This window comes from Falco cherrug, chromosome 9, assembly GCF_023634085.1.
Source record: "Falco cherrug isolate bFalChe1 chromosome 9, bFalChe1.pri, whole genome shotgun sequence".
NCBI lineage: Eukaryota > Metazoa > Chordata > Aves > Falconiformes > Falconidae > Falco > Falco cherrug.
In genome coordinates this window covers 47,744,723-47,769,633 of record NC_073705.1, presented here as the reverse complement: position 1 = coordinate 47,769,633, position 24,911 = coordinate 47,744,723, and the positions used below count along the sequence as shown (strand labels likewise).

General features: G+C 40.0%; 1 protein-coding gene across 7 annotated transcripts in view; it reads left to right on the top strand.

Annotated features, from left to right (window-relative positions):
* Positions 1-24,911, top strand: part of ZMIZ1 (zinc finger MIZ-type containing 1) — a 307,669-nt gene that overhangs the window by 104,542 nt on the left and 178,216 nt on the right. Inside the window, exon 3 of one of the 7 annotated variants that reach the window (XM_055719927.1) lies at positions 16,505-16,637. The exons of the other annotated variants lie outside the window; for them this stretch is intronic. The gene's annotated coding sequence lies outside the window, so the exon portion shown is untranslated. The remainder of the gene's footprint in view (positions 1-16,504; positions 16,638-24,911) is intronic. 7 annotated transcript variants of the gene reach the window in all.

Sequence of the window (24,911 nt, the reverse complement as noted above, 5' to 3'; positions counted from 1 at the left end):
TCTGGCAATATTAATAAAGAATTCGAGCTATGTGTAAAGTTAAGATTGGATATCCTGCAGAAATACTATCAGGCACTGAGAAATTAAATTACTTTGCTGCCCAGGGGTAAGTGAAAACTTGGAGTGATAAAGAAGTTTAATGCTTTTTTATTTAGTTTGGTGGTCCTGGTAAACAAACACTATATCTAACAGCAAAAAAATTACTGTAATTTAGTTAGGTAAGCTACTGGATCCTAATTTAAGTCTCAGCCAAATAGAGACTTTATCATCATTGCATGTTTCACTTGGTAAAATCGGTCTGAGGATAAATCAGTAATAACTGAATGCTGTTGCTGGCTGCATATTGTTGTGCACTTATCCAAAACCCGTGTTTTTCTTCCTCAAGCTGTGGAAAACTGTTAACATCATGGAAATTACCACCGGGAATGATTCCTTTATTTATCTTTTCACTTGGAAGGTCAGATACGAGTCAAGAGAATTGGGGACTGCAGAGCTTTATCAGGTCCATGACCAGCTCCTTTACAGTAATTAAATAATACAGTGCAAGAAATGGTGCTTACAGCTGAAAACTCTCCATGTGATTTTCAGAGAATCAGGTTGGAACAAACTGAGCTGGACTGGAAAGTGCTTAACTGCAGCATTTCATTGAAGGTACTGATCTGTGTGACAGTCTGGGCACACCAAGGGGGAAATGAATCTCCCTAAATACTGGTGTGTTTTTTTTTTTTTCTGTGAGAAACCACGGAATACTTCACGAATCTGAGCTCTGTTATGCCTGGTGGCCCCCAAACAAGGTGTCTGTTAGCAGGAGATAAGGCTGCATGGCCTCGTTAAGGCTCCTGCGTGCAGGCTGCTTTGTGAGATGCTGGGGGGGCCTGGCCACCCGGCCCGTGCCACGCTGGGCATCGCGGGTGCTCCCTCGCCGTGGGGCACAGCCACGTGGGTGGCATGAGAGGGTGCTGAGCTAACAGGCAGTGGTGGTTGCGTTGTGGTAAGCTGCCATGTGGTTAATAACTTAACCGTTTGCAGAGGTTATGCTGAACTTTATTAATTCATGCATATTAATTAATGTAGTACTCATCTGTTGCATTGTGTCTGTCACCTCTGGCCAGACTTCATAGAATCTTAAACTGAACTGTTCTTTGGGTGTTGCTAATGTGTATGTATATTTTTTGTATATATGTATACATATACACATACACCCCTCATTCTCTGGCCGGTACACACGTGGGAAGTTTTCTACCTTGTTGCTTTAAATAGGAACATCATTTTCCTCAGTACTGCATTTATCACAGGCTAGCAACTATTGAGAGTTTGCTTTGAGAAGCACGAGAAGTTACCAGCTCCCTTCTAGCCATAACTGACTCCAGCTGGAAAGAAAGCCTTGCGAGAGCTGAAGTGCTGTAACGGTGTTTGTGAGAGTGACAAAGATCAAAATTTTTGTCTCATTTTATTCTCTAGAGGTGTGTGCTGTTTATTCCAAAGAGTAAGAAATGGAAAATATTGTAAAAAATGGAAAATATTGTGTGCTTTCTTCAAGTATTTTTATCAATCGGGGTTAGTTTTTTACCTTGTGTTTTAGCCTCACAATTAGATTTATAGCAGAGCAAAGATGTTTGTATGCACTCGCAACTTTTGAATCACAGCTGTGTTCTAGATGTCAAAAAAAGCCTGCCTGCGCTTAGGCGGTGTGTCCGAGGGCTTCCTCTTAGGTGGGCGAGACGTGGGTGAGATGACTGTACTGGCGTGTATCGTTCCGCTCCACCGTCCTGCCCCGGGGAAGCCTGCTGAGCCCTAGGTTGTCCCTGGTGGCCACGGTGCCAACCAACTACCAAACGCGCTTTGGTATCAGGAGTTTGGGTTGGCTCGGAGAGAACCGGAAAGCTGCAAAATTGGAAGCGATGCTTTCCTTGAAATTTGATTCTGTTTTTCCTTTGTAGGGAGGCTGCTCCATATGTGTTAGTTTTCCTAAAGTTACCATGCTGGAAACTAATTAGACCTGACCTCGGGAAAACAATAGTGAACTAAATTAGTGATTTTTCTCCCCGCCCCCTTAAGGCAGCTGTCTCATGCAGTTGTTGGCAAAGCTGAATGTTAAGCAGATTACTTCTGGGTTGGGAGTCACAACCAGTGGGAGTCTCTGGATGCTGAGATGGAGGGGTTTTGCTGTGGAACACAATTTAAGAATGTGAGGCAGAGAAAGTACAAGCCCAGAGTCAGCTGATGCAGAGTTTTGTAGATTTCCTCTGCACCAAAATGGGATTTTCAACAGAAACATTCTGAATTTCGTGTTGAGGCTGTTTGCTGATATCCATATGTTTTGCCTTTAGAAGTAAGTGCTTTTTAGCCTAAGCAAAGCTCTCTTCTCACCCCTCCCTCTTCCCTCTCTCTCCCTTTGCAAATTTACCATCGAGATGTGAATGATTCCAGCATGTGGAGGCTCCAGTACAGTCCTCGAGCCTGAGCTTGTGCCTGACTCCATGTCACACTGAACACAGTAGCATGCCTTGCTGTTGCATCCTTAGGAAGTGTCCTGCTTAAGTGCTGGTCACTTTAATAATTAGTTCAGTGCATATGAATTTCTTCAAGGACCTTTGTAATGTTCCAATGAAATGCAAAATCCAAGTATTTTAAGTAGTATTTTAAGAAGTCATTTATCCAATTAGAGCTTTGGGCTTCGTTCTACATCCTGGTCCTTTCACGTGGTCCAAACCATTTCTTAGGACAAGCAAAGAAATTCAGTGTTAGTTTTTTTTCCTCTGTGTTAACTTAGTGATTCCGTTTATTATACATGGGCACTCACACAGATACCTAAATTATAATGTAAATTTATAATTATATTTGTAATTATAATGTAGGCTCAGGGTGGAGGGTGGATGGAGTGGGCAAATGGGGAGCACAAGAGAGAACACACACTTGTCATTATGTGTGCTAGGAAAAATTATTACAAATTTGAATATTCCATAAACATACCTTTGAAAATGGAAATTAAAAGCTAATATAACTTTATTTTTTTTAACCAGAGGGCAGTTGTTTTCTGGAGAGGAGAACAAATGAGCCACCATAATTTGGTCAATACTATTAATTAGAAGAGCCTGAAATAATCTTTTCTTCCCCTTCAGAAATGTTACGTAAATATCTTTCTGTTTTGAGAATACGCCTGGCTATTGGACTATGGAAATAATGACTATACTTTATACTATGGCAATAATAATATACATAGGAGAAATTACTATTGATTCTGATTTACTAATCAATCTCAAGGTTTGAGTATTGTGTAGAAATAACAGGGGGGTTATGGGGTTTTTCTTTTCCCTCTCCATCTTTCTAACTTCTTTATGTCCTTTCTCAAAATATTTTGTGGATGATAGCTAAGAAAATTTCTTGAATGAAAGCACATGTGAAAGAGATTAAAAACAAAAGTGAAACTCGTGAACACATAGTTGAGTAAATTATAAATTTCATCCCTTTTGTGTCAGGAAGAAGTTAATTATAGCTAATTGATAAGTTGTTTTCCGTTTCCATATTCAGATACAGCAAGTCTATTGTTCGATGCTTTCAGAAGGGATTTTGGTCCAAGGGTCTCAAAAAATTCTTTCCAACATTTCTAAGAGAAAAGATTTCACCTGCAACAAAATAAAGCAGAGAATAACTAAGCCACTTACCTAAGGGCATGTTGTAAGTCAGTACCGCAGACAGGTATTGAACTCAAGAGTCTCTGAGTTAATAAATAACAATATGTAATGATAATAAATAATAAATGCTCTGAGTCATTCTGTCTTCAACAACAAAGCTGTCAGTGGGATGAGCTTTTTCTGATAGACCTGAAAATATACTTTGGCTTTCAAAGCTGTGTTTTCGGTAAATACATGAAAAATATTAAATAAAAAATGCATGAACTTTTAAAATCTTGCCATATTGGTTGAATGAGGATAAGCACCCTCGTAGTGCATGGGTATGTCAGTAATATGTACACTTTAGAAATGCTGACCTTGGTCTTTCAGTTGGAGGTGGCTTGCTGAATGTATTCAGAACCAATTTTAGCTGAGTGGTTGGCAAAGGCCTGCTGGATCATGCTGGAATTGGCCAAAAGAGAACATGAAGTTGAATGTTAACAGTTGAAGTCTTTATTTACGTGCTTATCCAAAAATTTGGAGACACATAGACATAGTTCAGACATCTCTTAACCAGAAAGAGTTAGCCTTTACATTGCATCATGGTGAAGCACAAATGTATGTTCTGTTTATATTAAAAAACCCGCATTTAGTTACATACCTGGGGTAAAAAATGTTACATAGAAGGTGTGTAAATACCCTTAATGGAAAATTCAACAGAGAGGACTTCTAATTTAAAAATGTTTCTCTGCATTCCATACAAACTGCAAAAGTTCATAGAGCCTCAGTGTGTATTTGTTGGTAAATACCAGCACGCAAAATTTTTCAGAAAAGTAGCAGAGAGCGCCGTATTTTGTCAGATTTGCCTGAAACATTTTGGATCAGAAAAGATATTTTTTAAACTATTTTTTCCTTTACTGTTAGATCTCAGAGTAGAGCTTTCTTGTCGTGCCTTGTAGATCTTGAGTAGTAGTTTTATGTAACATGGGCAATTGAAGCAATTGCAGATTGTTCACTTCTATGGATAACAATCTGTAACAATGAGATTCATTGAGTCCTGAAGCAAGACCAAAGAGAACAAAACGGAGTAGAAAGGGTTAAGGTAAGCTTTTTTCCCCAGACATAACCACTACAGGGAACTTGCCTGTCATAGCTTTATTATGCCCATTAAAATCTTAAACCCAAAACTTTTAGAAAGAGAGAGGATAATGTGTTTTGTACAACAGAACTTTCATGCTGTCTCATAATAGGGTTAAACAGAATGTATTGCTATATAGGGGATTTCTGTCTGTATTGGGGTCACCAGCCCTAAGAGTTCTCAGTTCAGATGAGCTGGTTTTTAGAAGCACTGATTTGCGAGTATTTCAAACTTTCACATCGCTCACGTGAGAGGTTCCATATTAAATAGAATGTGGTGAAAGAAATTTGAGTGAATTATTTGTTTGGAAAATAGTTGACCTTGAAAATGCTTTTTAAGCATTGGTGGGTTTTTCTAGTAGTGATTTACCGTTTCGTTGAGGTACTTTATCTGTACATTAAGATGAAGTAAAAATAAATAAATTAATCAGTTGTTGAACCTCTTTTTGGAAAAAGAAAAGGTTGAAGACAAGGTATTTTAACTCAGTCTTAAATATATTTATTAATGGCAAGTAGAGTAGAATTTTTTTAGCAGGTCTGGTCATCTCATGTCATTGAAGACTGAAAAGAGTATGTTTTATCTGATAAGTTGTATATTACTCTTAGAGCTTATCCTATTCTTTTGGTGTCCAAATCACTGGGTGTATAAGAATTTGACTTTTAATTGTCACTCATGAAATTAAGATCAGTATACTGTTGCCTGCCTCTATAGAGGAAGCAGTTAATTCTTCTATCGGTAAACCATTTACCTAGATGTAGCACGTGGACATCAGTGCCTGAGAAGCTTTAATTTCTTAGTTGTGTGTAAAACTTGCTGCTCTGGAAATTTTTTTAGTACTGTTTCAAAAACTAAAAATGTATCCCCCCTCCCATTATGTTGAAGGAAATATATCCTGCACATCAACTGAAGTAGGACTGTAGGCTGGTTGTTTTAATCAATGCATGCTTTTCTGATGGATTCTGCTTATGCTAAAAAGATAAATAGTGCAACAGCTAGAGAAACATATAGCTTTCCTTTGAATTAGTCTTTTGTAACGTAAGTAAATTATCCAGTAGGTACTCAACCACAACACTTTGATAATACAGGTGTTTAAATGGTAATAGCTATTGGAATTGGAATGGGAGTGAAACAATAAAGTCGTTAGGGTGTTACAACATGAAATTAAGCTATTGCTGTTACCAAGCAATATTATTATCCTAAAGTCTGCAACTCACAGAGCAAATGAAAACAATGTAATACCCTTCTAACAGTAGTTTACATTAGGATTTAGTTTAGCCATGATGTTTGCTAGTGTTGTAATATCTTTATTAGACAGCATGCGTGATCTGGTGCAGTGTGTTGTAATACAGAAGCAATAACACAGAGCTACTGAACATCTACCTGAGTACCCGTTCCCTACACAAAAATTACCTGTTGCTCAAAAATCTCATCACATGGTGACTCTCATGTTGTGCTTAGCAAGAGTGTAGTATATGAAGAACTTTGTGCTTAATCTTTATATTACTTAATTACCTAAAGAAGACTTAGATCATCTTGACTTCTTTATGTATCCCTATAATTTTAATGAAAAATCTTGTTGTTTGATTGAAAATCTCAGCTTCCAGTTCGCTCAGTAATTGTTCCTGAGATGAAGAAGAATTTATGATGTGAAAATGACATCTATGTTTGTGAATATGATGGAGAATCAGTACTTCTAAATAATTTTACTTGAACACATCATGTGGATGTTCAGTAGGACACTGGTTTGTATTAAGCAGCTTCATTCTAACAGAACCAGCACAGGATGAGTCCAGTTGTTCAGGGGCTCATCGGCTCACTCAGAGACAATTGAAACTTCTTATATTAGATCTTTTTTTTTGTCTGAATGTGAATGTTCCCTGGTAATTTTTGCAAATATTGTAATTTTTAGACACTGAATCATCAAATGTATGCTGGTTCTGTTGTTGCTGTTGCTATTTATTAACACATCAGTGAAAAGAACAAATTTTTTTTGCTGTTTAAACTGCTTGTACTGAAACAATTCTTTCAGTTATTTATGATGTTACTAGGAGGCACCCCACCTACGACCTGGCTGCAGTTTGCTAGGCACTATACGTGCATAGATGATAAAAGGAAAAATAATTTTAAAAATACAAAGAAAATATTTTCTTTTTCAAGAACCTGCAGTTTCAGCGCAGATTAAAAAGCTACTACTGCTACTTTGGGACAGATCGTAAGCTGATAGACATTATCACAGTGTCATAGAAATAGATGGAATGAGGGCAATAAACTTTAACTCATAGATTACTTCCTTTGGTTTGTATAAATAAGAATTTTTCCATTTTAGTATTGTCCACACAAGGAATTCCCAGCCTATCTTTGAGGGGTTCACTGCAACTTTTCTTTCTAAGCAGCTCTCCATCTTTCCATGTTTTGCTTCGTGCCTGCCCCTGCTGCAGGGGGCTTGGCCTTCTGCTTATTCAGATGCAGTGTTTCTGTCTCTTGTCTTCTGCTGCCAGCCTGGGACCCCGGGGGCTTCTCCTCCCCACTCCCCCAGCACAGGGGTTGCACCCGCGCTGGGCTTTTTACAGGGAAGGCACAGGCTTACAAATTTGAGAAGGGTCGAAAGAGTTAAGAATCTGAAATCTCTCAAAGAGCAGCGACCCTGCTGCGCCCCGTCTTCCAGCAGCTTCCCTCCCTGTGCAGGGCATAAGCTAATAAATCCAGAAGATCTTACTGGCGTTGGTTTCCCTTTCCCGCACCTGCTGACAGCATGGCACAGGGAGCTCTCGCTGGCGCAGAAGCCCGACCTGCTAACTTTGGCTCAGCAGCTATGCCGCACGCCACAGGGTCCTTGGCTGCCAGAGGGAGGGGTGCTCTGCACACAGTGATGTATGAATTAATTCAGGCTTGCATGCACCACAACTTAACCCCATAGGGGGACACGGTCCTAGCTGAAGGCTGGTGCCATCCCTGTGTCACACGGCTGGATCTGCACACGTTGCGTTACAGGCTGCAGAGCCACATTATCCTCTCCTCCACCTTGCGTGCAAAGACTGAGATGGCTGAAGCATGGAGAATAATCCCTTGGTGTTCATGGGATTATTCGCATTTACAGTCAGGCCCCTGCAGCACCTCCTGTGTGGGTGCGCTGGTCTGTGCCGAGAGCCTTGAGACGCCAGCGTGGTACGAACACTGACAAGTGATACTGAAGTACGCCACAAATTCGTTGCTGAATCTTGTTGAAATCACCTTTGTTTCTGAGGGAGTAGTGCTTACTGCTGCTGTTTTGTCTGTGTGGATTAACTGGGATATTGTGGATTTAGGAAATGCAGCAATTTTTCCCTTCTGAACCCTCTCCTGTTGCACGCTCTGCTCTTTTGGTTTGTGTCCTGCTCTTTTACAGCTCTGCCCCACTCACCACTGTTTCTACAGTCGTTCTGTCTCCAGAGAAGAGAGGAGGAAAGAAAACAAATTAATCCTTTAGTGAATAGTTTGACCTGAGTGTTAAGTTTACCTCTAACACTTCAAAAGCTTCAACCTAACTTCATTTGCCACTACAGTTACTCTGCCATATGGTTCTTCGTGTGGACCCTGAAATTAAATAGCTGATTGTCGGTTTGTAACTTGTAGGGAATACAGAGATTTCTGTAGAACCAGTGTTGCTACTTGAATTATTTTAAAGAAACTTGCGTTAATAGATTTAAACAAAACTACCCTTCAGTTGGGCTGACACTACAAAATGGGTTTGTCTGTCTTTTTATCTGGGGAATCGTAGCCTTGAATCTTGACTTAACTGGCAGGAGCCAAAGAGCTACATCTCAAGGTCTGAACTGACAATGAATCTACATTCAAGTACTCTGGGCTTGTCATGATTTATATTGCTGTCTTCCTTGCATAAATGATGGCTGGTTTTGTAGTATTCTGACAATAAGTGAGTTCAGTGCAATAGCCAATCTTCAGAATAGGGGTCAGTTGTTTGAAATTAGAAGAGGAAAGCATGTGTGTGTGAGTGCATGTACACCATATTTGTAGTCGTGCCTTAAAATTCAGTCTCTGTCTCTTCTTGGAGGCCAGTCAGGTTTGATCTAGACGAGAAAGGAAAAAAAAAAAAGTTAGAAATAAAGACGGGGGGTGGAGCGGGGGAGATAAGGGGTGGAGGGGAGGAACGAGAAAAGGCATGCCAGCTAGTGCAGCTGCAGGTTTTGAGCTTTGTAGGAACTGAAGCAAGGCTGTAGGCTGTCAGCACAAGTGAAGAGCCAGAAAAGATCTGACAGACATAAACATGACTGCTTTCTTCAGCTGTAGAAGTGCAAAGGAACAAACACAGATCTTGACGTACATCTTCCTTCTCCTTAGATAGTGTTACAAAATACATGGGTAGTCACCAAGTTTTATAACCCATCAAAGCCCAGTCACCTGGATAAAGAGGAGTATCAATTGGCTCCACCCGTTTAAACCTTTTATTTGGGAGATAATTAGAAATATCAGGCATCATGCTGGTGGCACTGCTCTTCGAAATCCTGGGATGGTTTGCATGTCACAGTGAATGTGCACGATTGCACAAATTGCTGTTAGGCAAAGGCTGAAATCACTGAGAACACCCAGGATTTCTCGGCTTTGATTCCACAACCCTTCCATGTGCAGACAGAGTCCTGTGTATTAAAACAGGCCATTTCCATAGTCCTGAGAATCTTAAAAACCTTGAAGGTAGATAAACATAGGTCCTGTATCTTTACTCCAGCTTAATGATAGTCTTTTTTTACTTTGCCTTTTTAAAAAAATGACATAAATGTGACAACTAAAAGAAAATAAAACACAAACATGGTTCTAAAACCACTCACCTCCTTGGAGTGAAATAAGGAGGAGGTAACCTGATTAAATGAGGGACATGGCAACTGAAAACATGATTATTTCCTGCTTGAAGAATTTTAAAACATTGTAGTACATTTGAGTTTGGAAAACTGGTTTTCCCTTCAGGAAGGGTTTGCTCCCTGCTGCTCTGCAAAAACAGTGGAAAAGAGAAATCTTTTCAAGTCACTATTTCCACTGAAAATAGAAAAACTTATGATGCCTAGTTTCCATTTTCCTCTTTGTTGTTGTTGTTATTGCTGGGGATCTCAAAATTCCTGATTTCTTTTCCTGAGTGAAGCCCATAAGGTAACCAGATAAGAACTTAGGAGACGACATGTGGGAGAGCAAGAGAGAAGGAAGGAGAAGAGGGAGAGAGAGAAAACATCTGGACTTCATGGATCAAAGGAGTAAACAAGTTTCTGTGGTATATGTTTTTTTGGAAATGTTTGTAAGAATCTGTTTCAAGTACCCTGTTCAGTCGCCTTCGGTAACGATACACAGCAATAATTGCATGGCAAGCTGCAGTGGGCAAGAGGAGCAGCCGTTCCCCGTGTGCCACCTTCCTGGCAAGCTGAGCCCTTTCTGCGTCCTCTCTCCTGACACACGTTTAGTTACGCTTATTTTTAACATGACTGAGATAAGTAGAAAAACTTGGGGTGTAGATGTACAAAGCGAATCATATCTGTATGCAAAGAACCCTTTAATAACTCTGCTCCTTGTTTCTGTGAGCAGCGGGGATGTACTCGGCCTTGCAGATGGAGGTGAGTGGCCAGCACCCAGCAGATGAGAGGAGGCAGAGAAAGTTGTTGCATTGGTAATTCTGCCTGTCAGTGTTCATGAAAACTTATTTTAAAAACAAGCACATACCCACACATCTTAATTGTGCTTTCAAAGTGCCCATTTACTTAAGGAAGCAGGGGGAGAGGGAAGCTCTTAGGTGTCTTATTAGCAGGTCAGTAGTGTCCAAATTGCCACTTCACTAGGAAAAAGTGCGAGCAAAACATTTATTTCTGAATTATTCTCTGTGGAGAAGGTCTTAAAGAGTAAAGAAATGCAGTCACACTGTTGATTAATTTGCCCAGTGCTGTAATTATTGTGAAATATCAACGTAACTTTCTTTCTTTCCCTCTCTTAGTTGCACATTGTGGTTTTACTGGTACTACAGAAACCCTGATTATATTACCCTGGCATTCTCGGGGACTGTTAAGCAGGAGTTTTCTCTCTTTTGCTCTAAAACTCATCTAAATGGAAAACACATTGTCTTCATTATATGCCAGTGTTGAATGAACAGAGTTGCCATAGCAACAGCCATCTGAGGCCTTGCTGATTTCAGGCCAGTGAATGGGGTAGACAAACAAAGTACCTTCAAAACCAGAAGGGAACAATTGCTATTCATTCAAGCCAGGTTTAAGATCAGCAAATGTCTTTAGCAAAAGAAATGCAGATAAGAAAGTATCAGACATGGCCAGAGAAGAATAACAGAAAATTATCATAATCTTAAACTTTCCTGCCTGGTGGTGTAGCATGAAAGATGATTCTTAAGGTAAAAAAATTCAGGGAGGGCTGAAGAGACAACCCAGGATTTGCCCCCAACCTGACGCAGCGGTGTAAGTGTCGGGAGCTGGTGTGCAGAGCTCCCAGTGCTGGCAGTCATGCCGGTGGGCGCCGAAGGACAGCCCGGCTGGGGCAGGGCAGGGGTGGCAGCAGTGCCCATGGGTGCCAGGGGCAGGCTCTGCTGCAGCGGCTCACGCTGAGGGGAGAAGGAGCATCTTGCATGTCCAAGGTTATTACCGAAGAGCTACATGACATGACTTCAGTCATGAGCCCCTACAGATTAGTCAACAGCGCTTGAAGGTAGTCGGAGCCCCGATATGTTTGTTTCACCATTTTGTTGCTCCTGAAAGACTGTGATATGCAGCTTTATGTATGACATGGTTGACATATTCAACATAAAACGCAGTTAGACTTAATATATATTCACATAAAGTGCCAAGAAACCGACTGTGAAATGTTTGCCTTGAATTAGAGATGAGGTGCATGTATGTCTGTTTGTCTGGTATGTGTAACTGTGTTTTCTTTCTCCTTAGTCCTGCACAAAAATTTAATAATGATTTTATGACTAAAGTACCATTGCTGATCTCAGTGTTGTCTAACGTGTAGAGACACAAAGAGGCAGGGGCAAGAAAATGAGCATACGCAGGTCGCGTATTGTGTTGGCAGTGTGCTTATAAGGTTTCTTTTGAGAGCGGTGGGCCGATGAAAGGCTCTCTCCTGGCCCCTGTGTTGGGTTTGACAATAGCCGTCACGTGCAGAGGCTGCATTGCAAACAGCCGGTGCAGCAACGGGAGGAAAAGGGCAGGAGCAGGTTCACGAGTGGGATTGCTTATGGGAGGCTGTGCCATCTTTTACCTAAGTGAGCACTCTGGGTTGGAGGCTACCTCAGGCGATCTGCTGGATCACTGAATCCCTTTCTAGGAGGTCCTGGAGAAATTAATCTGTGTATTTATTTTTCTGTTAGGTAGCTTAAGAAAGGGGAAGTTGCAACAATACATAAGACACACAACTTGCTACTGTCTAGGCACATTAGTCAGCGTGATAATATAAACTGTGTGCTGTACCAGCTGGGAAGTTGGAGCCAAGGTGCCCTTGTGAGAGAGATCAAACCCCTCGCTAATAATAGGAAAATTGTTATCTTGGGAAGCTGGTCTTGAAGGTGGAGTCTGTCAAATTTCACCTGTTTTCACTATTACATTTTATGTAGCCTGCGTATGTGAAGGAAGGACTATAATAATTAGTGGTCAGCTGTGAATGTCAAGGAAACTCTTTTAACAGTGACATGATACTGGCAATACCTATCACCATACAGCATATTTTCAGGCTGTTCACCAAAGCCTATTCCTGTGTTAATCATTCTTACAAAATGGGAATGGTGAAACGTGGTAAATTTTTCACTAGTTAAGTTTCTGTTAGCGTAATGGGTATTTTATTTGTTTGTCAGAATGAGGGGAAATACTTGAAGTACAAGGCAATGTTTCCCCTAGAACTTACATGAATTTGGACTGAGGAAATATTTCAAGGATAATGCTGAAATACAAATCACCTCACCTTGAATAAAACCTTGTTTGCTGGTTGGTTATGAATAGAGAGGATAGGCAAGACTTAAATCCTGGCGACAAAATTATTAGTCAGGAGGATGAAGAGAAATTAAAGACCGATATGTTGAGTCTAGAAGACAACTAAATGGGAATGTGGTGCATAATATGAAGTAAGGAATAGTACGGAGGTGAATCAAACATCTTTTAGTCTTTCTTCATAGTATAAGGACAAAGATGGATTTGCTGAAACTGAAAAGCAAAAGGTAAATACATCTAATACAAGTGATGAGTAACACAGAGAATGCCATCGTTGCAAGGCTGAGATGGTAGGCAGTTCATTTTATTTGTGTGTGTATAATATATATATGTGTGTATTTTATATACACGCACCAATTTAAGCTTCCACATCAGTTCCGTTAATTAGATTTGTTGTCTTATTAGTAAAACCTAAATTAATGAAGTTGGATCTAAATTGTAGATAACAAAGTCTTCTCACTTTTATAATGCAAGGGTATTGCCGGATTGTGGGCTGTAGCCTTCAATAGGTGTGGCGCTGATTGCTCTGAAGATACAATCCTGCAATACCTTCCTTGCTGCTTTTGTTTATGAAAGTTGCCAAGAGGCGCACACAAACAAAGGATTTTATTTTCTTGTTGGTGATACTATTATTATACTGTGAAATCACAGTGCTCTCTGAGGCTTTGGATCCCTTCTAGCTTTATCAGAGAGCAATGCACAGTGCTGTGTGCAGCGTTGTAAGCAGACCCAGATTTGCTCTGTATTTACCATATTACCAATTAGCAGCCTGATGAGCATTGTGCCTCGTGAGAATTTTTGTGGACTGACCGTGGACAGTTTGAATGTGTACTCCTAACTATATTTTCTGAGAAATTCGAATGGATTTGATGTGTTTCTTAAAAAACATATATGTAAAGCAGAACTTCATACGTTTGTATTACTTAGATTGTGATGAATGGTGTGTTTTTCCTCTACTTCCAAGGAATTAACAATTACTCTGAAAAAGCTGTGTTACTAACAGGTTCTAGAGGCAAAGTATGTAAGCTGGTGCATGCAGGGTTGTGGCTCAGTCTGTTGTGATAACTGGATGAGGTTTACAACTTTCAGATATTTCCAGGCATAGCTGTGGAGTTTGTTTTGGGCCTCTACCGACGCCTCTTGCACAAAGCTGTACTGAGGACCAGCACACCTAATCCCTTGGGTCATCATTTGCATATCCTGGGGGAAGTTACACATTTAGTCCATGGAAGGTAGGTGAAATGCGTGGAAGAGCTGGCCTGTGTTCTAGACCCTACCGTTGCTCATGATGTGAGCTTGGATACTGGAAGCATTTAAGCTTCCTCAACAGCGGTGCTTATACAGCAGTTAGGGCCTGCCTTTTCCAAAGCTTTCCTCACCTTTCCGTACAAATGATTAACGGAGCTCAGGACGTGGTTCCTGTGTCTTCAGCAGTTTGTGCTTTCTACTTGTGTGCTCTGGTGTTAGCGCGCTTAAGCCTCATCTACTACAAAGGCAGAGTTACTAAGAGATAGCGTTACAGGTTGAGTAGCTGGGTAAGATGATGGACGTGTGCCTTGGAAGCAGTCATTAGGCAGATGTTTCATTTTCCTGTGTGGGATCTTGGTTAGATGTGGAGCTTCACTGAAAAATTACTTGACTAGGTAAAATAGTTATGGACAGCTTTTGAGTGCTCTTCTTTTTTCATGTTTTAGCAGGGAATTAGTTACCAGATTGTAGAATGTTTTAATGCTTTGGGTAATGAGCAGCAGGAATAGTAAAAAGAATAGTTAACTTGGAGCAGTTCTAAATGTTAGACATTTCTCCTGTTGCTAAATATGACCTGGAGAATGAAATCAGTGGTTCTTTTTAGCAAAGCATGCTGAGAGCGTTCTAAGAGGCACAGCAAGTGAAACAATCCAAAACGTAGCAGTAAGATCACTTTTATTTCCTTATTGCAGTGATGTCCTGCCTCATTTGGTTGCCTTACTGCTTCAGCAGGGTTCAGTAGTTTCACGTTCCAGTGCTCTCAATCCCAGAGACACTGGGGAGGAGTGTCCAGAGAGAAGCCCTTTCTGAAGAAGGGGAGCCCTGCTAAAGGCATGATCACCAAACTTCTTTGATTGAAATAGAAGGAAGTCGCTCCTAACTCCTCTAAACAGGCTGCTGTGTCCAGTCCCCAGGAACCTGTAATAGGAAGGGATCATCTGGATCATTGAAGCTAGCCCTCTGCAGAAACAGGCAGCCATATCATGATTCGTGACTCATAGACATTGGAGGTTTTACTTCATGTATTGTGCTTGTGTCTGATCCATCGCGGAATAAAATGGGAGCCAGCAAACTGTTGATATCTCTGTAGGGTGAAAGCGCTCATGGTTTCACTGCTTAGGTTCTACGAGGTGACACTGAAGATGTCAACCTGTGGGAACTTTTAAATTCTCTTTGCATAGTATCCCAGTAACTTCTGAGTTTATTTTCTAATATAATAACTTGTAGAGAACCTTAGGATGTGTTTTATGTGTAGAACATAGGAGACTTTACAAAAGTTTGTGGCCAGGCTCTCTCTGACAGTCTTGAAATACTGCGTTGTTCCTGTTCCCAAAGGGACGGTCTGAATAAACAAGGTATGGGGGTAAAGGGAAAGTGTTTCTCCAGGATTATATTGTAGCCTGGAGATGAAACTGGAAAGGTAGTGTATTTATCCAGCTGTAACGAATGTGAATAACTTGGAGGCCTGAACTCATTAGGAAGCTACTTGAGGTGGATTCTATCACAGAAGATGAAGGGTAAAGGGATGAGAATTCCTTGCTAATGGAAAGGACGCGTTTTCAGTAAGGGAATACAAAATTACGTGGCAGCCAAGTGGTAGGCATGGCCTGAGCATAAATGATAGCGCACTGTTATTCCGTGGTTGACCTACTGGTGGTTTTCTGGGCAAGCAATGAATAGAGGAGTTGTCTGTTTTCTTGAAGTGACCCCTCTCATCCGGGAGGCTGTTTGACACTATCAGAATGAAGACATTGCCCGTTGCTGCTGCTTCTCATTCTTCTTTGGAATGTGGATAGGAACTGGAGATAAATACTTGTCCAAAGTATTTTCTTATTTACCGAGACCTCTTCTAACTTACTGACTCGTACCATCACCCCCGACATGCTTATGCATGTGTGTACCTTATCAAACACAGATTTAATCTATGAAGAACAGTTATTTCCCAGGAATTACATTGCTGCCTTCAAGTGTGATGAAAGAAAATAATTGGAGTAGAATTTGTTTTCTTTCTATTAAGAAAATATAGTTTACTTGGGTGTGTGTCAGTGTTGGGTGAGAACTACATAAGCTGCAATTTATTGTGACTTTGTAAAGAGACTAACAACAAGTTACTATGTCCTTCTCTTGTTTTTGGTTTGGCTTGGCTTTTTTTAAACAACTTTGTGAATACAAACTTTTGCCTTGGTGTTTGTTTTAAATATTCACATTAAATAATATTCATATTTATGAATTATGGAAAGCATCCAGAAACATGCTCCAAATAAGATAGCAGTGAGAAACAGTGGGAGTTTCAGGGTAGAGGAAAGAGCTCTCGTGTTCCCAAAGTGGTGCTGAAAGCTGCTGTTATATACTATGACAAGAAGAAAGATCTGATTTGCGAAAAGCACAGCTTCACGGCAGTTGTAATATGGGAAGGTTGGGCAAGCCTGAATAAGCTCCTCCTCTTTGGATGAACCTCGTGCTCACGTTAATGTTCCCAAAGATCCGTATGCACGTACATGCTCCCCATTGCATAGAGCTCCGATTATCTCTCCTGGCAGGGAGAAGAGCCAAGTTACTATCTGTCCAGAATTTTTCAAAGCTTGTGCTTCAAGCTATCTTCTCTGGGTATCTGACATCTTCCTGCTTCATTGCTGACTCCAGCACACCACTTACTGTGAGAATCAAAACAAGGTAATTATCATCTGATTTCAGTGGATCTAAGTAGAAGTAAAAAATATGTGTATGTGTAGTGTAAAGAAAAATGTTTTTGACTAAGTCTATGAAGTCTTAGCATTTTAAGATGCTGTTAGATATACAAGTGTACGTAAATGAATTAAAAATAGGCAGCAGAATAAAAGCTAAGAAGAGTTTCTTATTGACATGACTAGAAGAGTTTAGTTAAGATCACTCAACTAACGCTCTTTATTTACAAGTATCAAATTCTGCAAGAAAAGAAAAAAATGTGGATTCCCATATGTTTATGATAATATTGGTAAAAACCAGAGCACCTTTCCAGTGCTGTCACTACCAGTCTCAAGACTCAAAAGCCCGGGTGGCTTTTCAAGGCTACTGGATGAAGCACACGAGCACTGTGTGCAGTAGCCATGTGGCAGTGGCCATGTCTACTACCTGTTAAGCTGGAGGACCCGAACACCTCTGAACATTCAGAAGGCTACCGGTATTTAGCAGTGCAGTTGTAGAAGCCCTAGATGTGCATATACTTCTTTATACCTCCAGCTGATGCTAAAGAAAATAGGAACGAGCCTAATAGCTAAAGCTAAATCAAATTATAAATCGTTTTATTCAATTCTGTTTCCATTTAAAAATTAATTTGGTTTAGCGATAGGCATGTGACTGCAAGCCCTGAAGACTGAAATGTTCTTTATCTGCACAGCAAGCACACAACTGCCTTGACCCTTATCTAGAGGGACTCTTTAATCTGTTAATTCAGTTTTTATGCCCATTCAGTTCTTGACCTCTTTGACTCAACTTCCAGTTAGTGACAGTCGTGATGGTTGTTTCTGTGATGGAGACACCTGCCCATTAACAATGGGACTGAGCTGAACAACCTTTCTCTTCTCATTTAGGCCACTAAACAGGCAGATGGTGACAACATTTGGTCACCACTGATTGGGCTTGCATTTGAACCCTTGACCTAAAGGTGAAGGCCACTGTATCCTATTAGGAATATGAGCCATCACATTTAGTTTTAGTTGTGATACCTAGCCTGGGATGTGTGTGAAGTCAAACACTTCACAGATACGTGAAGGAGAGGAGGACATTTTTCTTCCATCTGTTCTGTCTTTTGTTGTTACATGTTGTAGTTAACTCTGTCAGCTCTTCATGTTAGCAGTCTCTTGCTTAGTATGTCTCGTGTTACTGAAAAGTAAGTATCAACCAAGTCACACTCCAAGATCCTATCTCGGGAACAGTTCCCCGTTGTAAAACACAATCTTCCCCCCCCTGCCCCCCCTCATACTGTTGCGGTCATTTTTGCTTACATGATTAGTAAATAGTTTTCCTGAGGGATGTTTTTTCCTATTAAACAGTGACCTCTGCAATTCTCTTGCTATGCAGGCTCTGACTGGCCCACCTACAGCACACCACTTTTTCTTCAGTGTCGTTGTACCTGTTGGTATCTTTAAATTTAATGTGAGATTAACTATCAATATCCAGTACTGTGCCACTACTTTCATTCTGTGGCTTCTAATTACATAATTTGCTCTGTCCCTTTCCTCTTTGCTTGTAGAACTCCGTATGTTTTTTGAAGGCCAAAAGATTAAAAGATTGTGATTTTTTCTTTCTTGAAAACCTCAGTCAAACAGGTTGGGGGTGGCAGGGGAAGCATTACTAATCCACGGCTTCTAAAGTATGAATGTGTTTCTATCTAGATGTAACAAAGATACGCAAATTATTTAGCCCTGCAAAGAACTGCCATCAGGAGGTGACAAAATGTGGTCTCTTAAGAAGTTAGAAAATACCCTGAGGCTTACGCTACAAGTACTGCTACCAGGCATGCTACAAAAGTCACAGTTGCTTTAAGTTGCTGATGGATCAGCAGGTTTATAGTATGAAACAACAGGATACAGAATTGCTCTATCTGCCTGTTTGATCATGTGCACAGCATTTTATCTGCTTAGGTGGTGTCTGGATCTCTTCATTTAGATATCATTTCCAGTTTTAGTAGTTTTAGTCTTATAAATATGGACAACAGAATAAAGCAGGTTTAAAGATTAGAGGCGAGCATTTCAAAGCATGTAATAAGAGGGCAAACATTGTTAGATGAGTTTGTATTTGATGTCTGTTTATTAAACTCTTACTCGTGTTAACTACCCCTGTGTCTGAGCCTAGGCATTCTCCGTTACCGAGCAAAATAGCCCTTCTGTACGGCTTCAGTGCGTACGTGATGCAGGGACCTTCTGTGACTGCACGGTAGTGCTGGGGCTTCCCGAAGCAGCCAGTCAGTGCCAGTTCTCTGGCCCATCGCTGTCGCGCAGACCCACGCAGTCTGCTCTTGCTTCGCACTACCTGATGCTGCATTATGAGGAGCACGGTACAGTAATTGTACTCCCAGCAGATCAGACCACCTATGAAGATAAAGAAGCGCTAGCTGACAAAGGTTAGTTACGCATGCTCCCTTGTGGAATCTCACTAGAGGGCACTCCTGGTTTTAGCATTAAAAAGATCCTCCAGCCAGCTTTATTTTCTTTGCTGGTACTGGAGCAAGCCACCTGAGTGGCTTTGGAGACTCCACCATGACTGCGGAGACTGAAAAACCTTGGAAAGCAAATCGCCTCACAAACAAGAAAGTCTTGGGAGACGCTTTCGCAGGAAGAAGAGAATTGAACCTTAAAAGATTCTAAGTGTATGGAGACATCCAGAGCTGGAGGATTTGGATATGGGTTTTTGTGATTCAGTTTTTGCAAAAAAAAATATTGGGATCTGGCATAACTAACTGTATTTGTGATGTAGATGCCTGTAAGGAAATGGTAAGGAAATTTTTGCTGGCTTGTCACACCGATCATGCTGTCTCAACCGTTATGTTTGCACCAAGCAAGGACTCGGCCTTCCTGCTTCCTTAATTATTAACACACAGTTGAATGTTAACAAGAGTAACTGAAAATTGGTCTTAGTGGGCAGAAATGATGTTCAATGAGGAATCTAATGTAAGAATGAGACCAAGCTGCTAAATTCTGAAGGGAGCAGACCCAGATTTGCAGTTTGTCTTAAATTGTGACTAAGGGAAAACAGGGGGTTTAGGCTGCCATTAGTGGATATATGACTTTTTTGGAAACAAATTTTGAGCTTTCAAACTCATTAGGAGCTGCTTTTTTTGTTTAATAACACAGCTCATCCAGATGTCAATAATTAGGTAAAATAGTGTATCATCTTGATTGCCCAGTGGTTGGTAATCAGTGTAGAGCTAAGGACAGCTCTGTAAACAGCGGTTGGTGTATTGCAGGCTGCCTTTGCAGGAGCTGTGAGCCATTTGAAGGGAAAAGATGCACAAGGACAGCAAAGCAGCCAGCCACCAGCAAATGAGAAGTGCAGGGGTTATGTTAGCAAAGGTGAGATGAGGTGGTGGCCTGTCTGTTCCTGGGAATTCATTACATGCCTGCATGTCCCAAGAAGGGTGATAAGGAAGATATGTGCCCAAGATTTGCAATTCTGTTTACTGTCAAAGCTGTAAATCAGTAGAACTCTCCTCTATTAAGGCTAGGCCAGGGCAAACAAGAATGTGCTAATGGTCTTGCCCAAAGTGTCATGTTCTTCATGCTCTCTTTAAAAATTTGCACTAGAATAAGCTCTCTGATAAGGACAAAAAACCTAAGTAATCTCAGTCTTGTAATTTTTTAAAATAATTAAAGGGGGTAATACTTCATACTGGACTCTAGGCTTGTTTTGTTTCAGGATGCTCATCTACGTGAGCTTTGGTAATTTGTCTTTATGCATAGCTGAGAGGTGTATTTAAGAAGAACGCTTGTATTGCAATATACTTCATCTAGATACTTTTATGTTACCTGTGTGATTGGGCTAATAGAGTAGTTCATAATTTTTATGTATCTGTTCCCATAACACCCTAGGAAAGTGTATTATTGCTATTCCACTACTGTTAAACAAGTATATAGGAAGACCCTATGAGTTGCCCAGGCTTCCATGGGAGGAACAACAGAGGAGTTGAATGCAGCTTCCCAGATCCCTTGACTAGAGTCTAAGTAATGGATAAATTCCTCCTGTTTTATTTCTTCTGGAAAAAATTGTTCATTTGCACATGTTAGTGTAGAGAATGAGGCTTACGTAAATTACTGAACGTATTACATAAAATACCCATGTCCTACAAAACTCAGTCCCTCGGAAAGGTCTCTACCATATTTATTTTTATCAATTTTTGGAAGTGAGTACACTTACATTTTACTAATGGGCAAGTGAAATGTGACTTATTTACATACACTTTACAATAAATTATAATGTACAGGTCTTATTATGTAAGAAACCCTTCCAATATTTTTGTAGTGAGAAACCAAAGATCATGTAATAACTAAGGACTCTGTTATCACATACTTTTAATTCTACCCTAGTTAAAATTAATGTGCTTCGTAACATTAGCACACAATTTCAGAAGTGTCGAGGATACAAATAAGGCAGGGACTAAAGAGTCTGCATCATCCTCAAAGTCAGCAAAGGCTCTGGTTTCTGAAGAAATTATCTAGACTTGCTCTGTAATCAATGGACAGAAACAGGTATCTCCAGAGAGCGATTTGTGCCACCAGTTTTTGACATCTGTCTTAGCAAGGGACAAATTGCCCTCTGAAAGTACCACTCTCCATTGACTATTGATGGAACCCAGATGATTAGCTTAGGCTAAAGCCTCCCTATGAGATGGCTAACATTAAGAATCCATACCAAAGTAATTTCTGAAAACGTGAAAGTAGAATTGTTGGCCCTTTTGCTAAGGTAGGAGGAAAGTCACTAACCAAACCAAAAGTTTCTTTTCTTTTTTCTTTTTTTCTTTTTTTTTTTTCTGTGCAGAAATCTCTAAAGAACCTAAAAGGGTGAGTTAACCATATCACCATATTACCTTATTCTACTGATAGTAAATTAAATGAATTCTCTTACTGTTTGGGGGTTTTGAAAGCTTTACTTGCCCTTAAAATATTTTTTACACCACCATATAGAAATGGAAGACTGGTACTTTCTACTATGGGCTAAAATGTGGAGGGGAATTTGAGCTGTGTGTTTTGGTTTATAATTGTTGGATTTTGGATGCATCGTCATGTATCAGGAAAAAAAAAGCTTTTTTGATTCTATAAAACACAAATTTAGGGGGCTATTCCATGCCATACACTTTCTAATACCTATGTTAGGATACCTGTTCCAAAATAGAAGCCAAAGATGACAGCAGAGCTGCACGATCTGTTAACCCAGTGCCTACAGACCTAAATTAATTACACAGCCCAGCAGGTACTACCTGTACATACAAAGTTGAATGTCTCGTTTCTGAAGGGGGAGCAAATGCTTTCATTTTTCTTAGCTGTTGTGGCGCTTGTGTGTATGTTTGAAAGTAAAATTACTTTTTCTACTGATTTGTCTTTTTTTCTTTTATATTGGACAAAATATTTATTGTTTCCTTTTTCTAGTAGAGCTTGAAATTAATTTTTTAACTACATTTCTTAGTGCAAAATCCATGACCACAGTGCTCAAAGAGAACTATTTTCTTTTTTAGCTGAGGCTCTACAGAGTGCATGAAGGTTTTTACATAGATTTCAGGTTTGTTTTCTACAAAGCCACTGGTGCATGTGCATTTTCTTTAATTGCTGTTTTAAAAAGTTTAAGTAACCAGCTCAAACCTGACATAATTATATACATAGTACTCAAATTGCAGTAGCGTGAAACAGCATGCTATTTTGTTATATTTAAATTTTCAGCAGTACCATATCATTAATTCCATTTTTTTTCACGGGAACTTTAATTACTCTGTGTGCATTTTATTTATATTTTAAGGTCTCTATGCTGTTTTCTCAACAAAGCTCTAAGAATTTTAAGGAGTGAAAAGCTCTTAGTAGTATGACTGTCATAATTTGCCTGTAAAAATACGGATTCTTTATTTTTCAAAAATGGCTTCAAATGGAAACTTGCTTCAGCCCATGAGACAGAATTCCGGGGGTGCTGCAAACTCAGTCATGGGTTTGGTAATCTATTTACGTTTGTTTGGAGAGTTAGGGCTTCTTTTTGTTGATGCAGTCTGCCTGATAATAAAGATTATGCAGTCAAAACACTGCACAACAGTGGACAGCTCTGTTCATGATATACGTCTCGATTTTTTTGCAGAGTTATCAATAGTTAAAGTGGCCTTGCTTTTGTTTTGTAGGTGAAAATAGCTCCAAAGTACAGAAATGAAGTATGTGCTGAAAAAACATAGACGCTTTGCATAGTAATTTTTCTATCTGTAATTCTAAGTGATAGAGCTGCTTTTTATCGTGGGTTTTAAAGGGCTCTTTATCGTGGGTTTTATGGTGTTAGTTTTAGGAGGCGATACTCCTACCTCTATTGACTTTTAAATATCACACAAAGAGCATCATTTTGCATCACAGTGATAGCTAGTGGAAGGAAATAATATTACAACTTGTGAGGAATTGGTGTTGAAAAACAGCATTTCTTGGTGAAGAACAGTAAATGTCAGAATACTTCCGAGGGTGGTGGAGGGGGCGGGGAGCAGCCTTGAAAGCTGAAAAGGAATTCTTCATGACTAAGAGCATCTTCGTAAAAATTAGGTTTTGTATTTCTATTGATCAGAGTAAGCTGGATAGTTCTAGGGGTAATTAAACCTGGGACAGAGAGACAGCTTTATGGTATTGTGCCTAGTTCATTTTTCACCAAAAATCATTATCTTAAAAATAAATATTTACATTTGTGTTCAATATTTCTGTTGGGAAACATAGATCTGTAGTAACAGACTTGTTTTGAGACCTGCGCAAACAGGAATTGCATTTCCCAGCAGATTTTGGACAGAAACCGGTAGTAAATTATCTGGCCATAGGTACTTCATGCAAAGTGTCAGTAATTAAGAGTCACAAAAGCCGGTGGATGCCTTGGTGTTTAGGTTTTCAAGCCAAAACATCTTAAAGAAACCTAATTTCAGAAAGCAGAGAGCACCAGTCTTTTGAGGATGTGTCACGTCAAGTACCACCAAATCTGGATACTTGAACTCATTCCGTTTTTCTGATAGCTTGCCCTGCTCTGAGCAGTAGTTAGCTTTGTCCTCGGTTTTGGAGAAAATACTGTATTTGCCCTGCTAAAATTGCAGCAACTTTTTTTAAGGAGGAAAAGTTTAAGCATAGCTGTTAGCAGAATCATGATGAGCATTTTTGTAGGCTCCCTTAAGTGCAGACAATGTATTCTGGTTAATATTTTGAATATTTGATGCAAAAATGCAAATTACTAAAATACTCTGCATCAGGTCTTCCATTTAGCATTATCCTTTCACACTGTGGAGTAAACTAATGAATTACAGCATGATTACATAGCACATAATTAACTTTGTAATTAATATGCAACTGCCACTTAAACTAAAGTACTGCTTATAAAGATGTACGGCAACAGTAAATCACAGGTCAGAAGTAGCACTTTGGAATTTTCAAAAGAATGAGACTAAATGCAGAATCACTTACAGCAGCAGAGTAAGTTAATTAAAAAGCAGATTAATTGTGAATGTCCTGTTTAATTTTAAATACCTTTGCTATTTCTTTTCCCAGAAGAAAGAAAAAGTTTAAAGCTTAAGTCATTCATTGTTTTCTTAGATGACATATTTAAAAATGAGCAGTTGTTTAGCTTTAAACTGTCCTGGTTGTGATTAGGAGTCGGTTAGTATTCCTTTCTTGTCTTGCTGTGTAGAAGGGTAGGATAAAACCAACTGCTTTTTACTTTGAATTAACTCCAGCTTTCTGCCATGGTCTCTTTTTCACATCAAGTCCATGAAACAGTTAGCCAAACCACGTCCGTCCTTTGTCCTGCTGCTTTGTTTTTAAAGAAGATGAGGATTTGAGCTGTGCTGCCGTAACCGTAACCAGTGAAGAATGAGGTGTAAGTTCGGTGACTTCAGACAAACTATTTTTTACAGCAGCTGTCTGCAATTGCTGGTATTTCCACAGTGGTGCTGATGCTGGAGGCCCTTGTGCAAACAGGTGACACACTTTCCACAGGCATCTAGAGCAACGCGTTGGTTAAATTGCATGTCTTCCTGCAGGTTTACAGAGTATTAGCTGGAGTCCTGTCCTTTCCCACACCCTTTTCCTTCCATCTGTCTCTGTGTGAAATGCCGTTGACCATGGCAAGGAATAGAAATCCACAGTGTAGGCGTGGCCATGCTCTCTTGGTTCAGACTATGCTCGATCGATGGAAAGCACCATTTGATACAGTACCAAATGCAGGGTGTCAAAGGTTGGTTTAATTCAAGAGATGGGAATT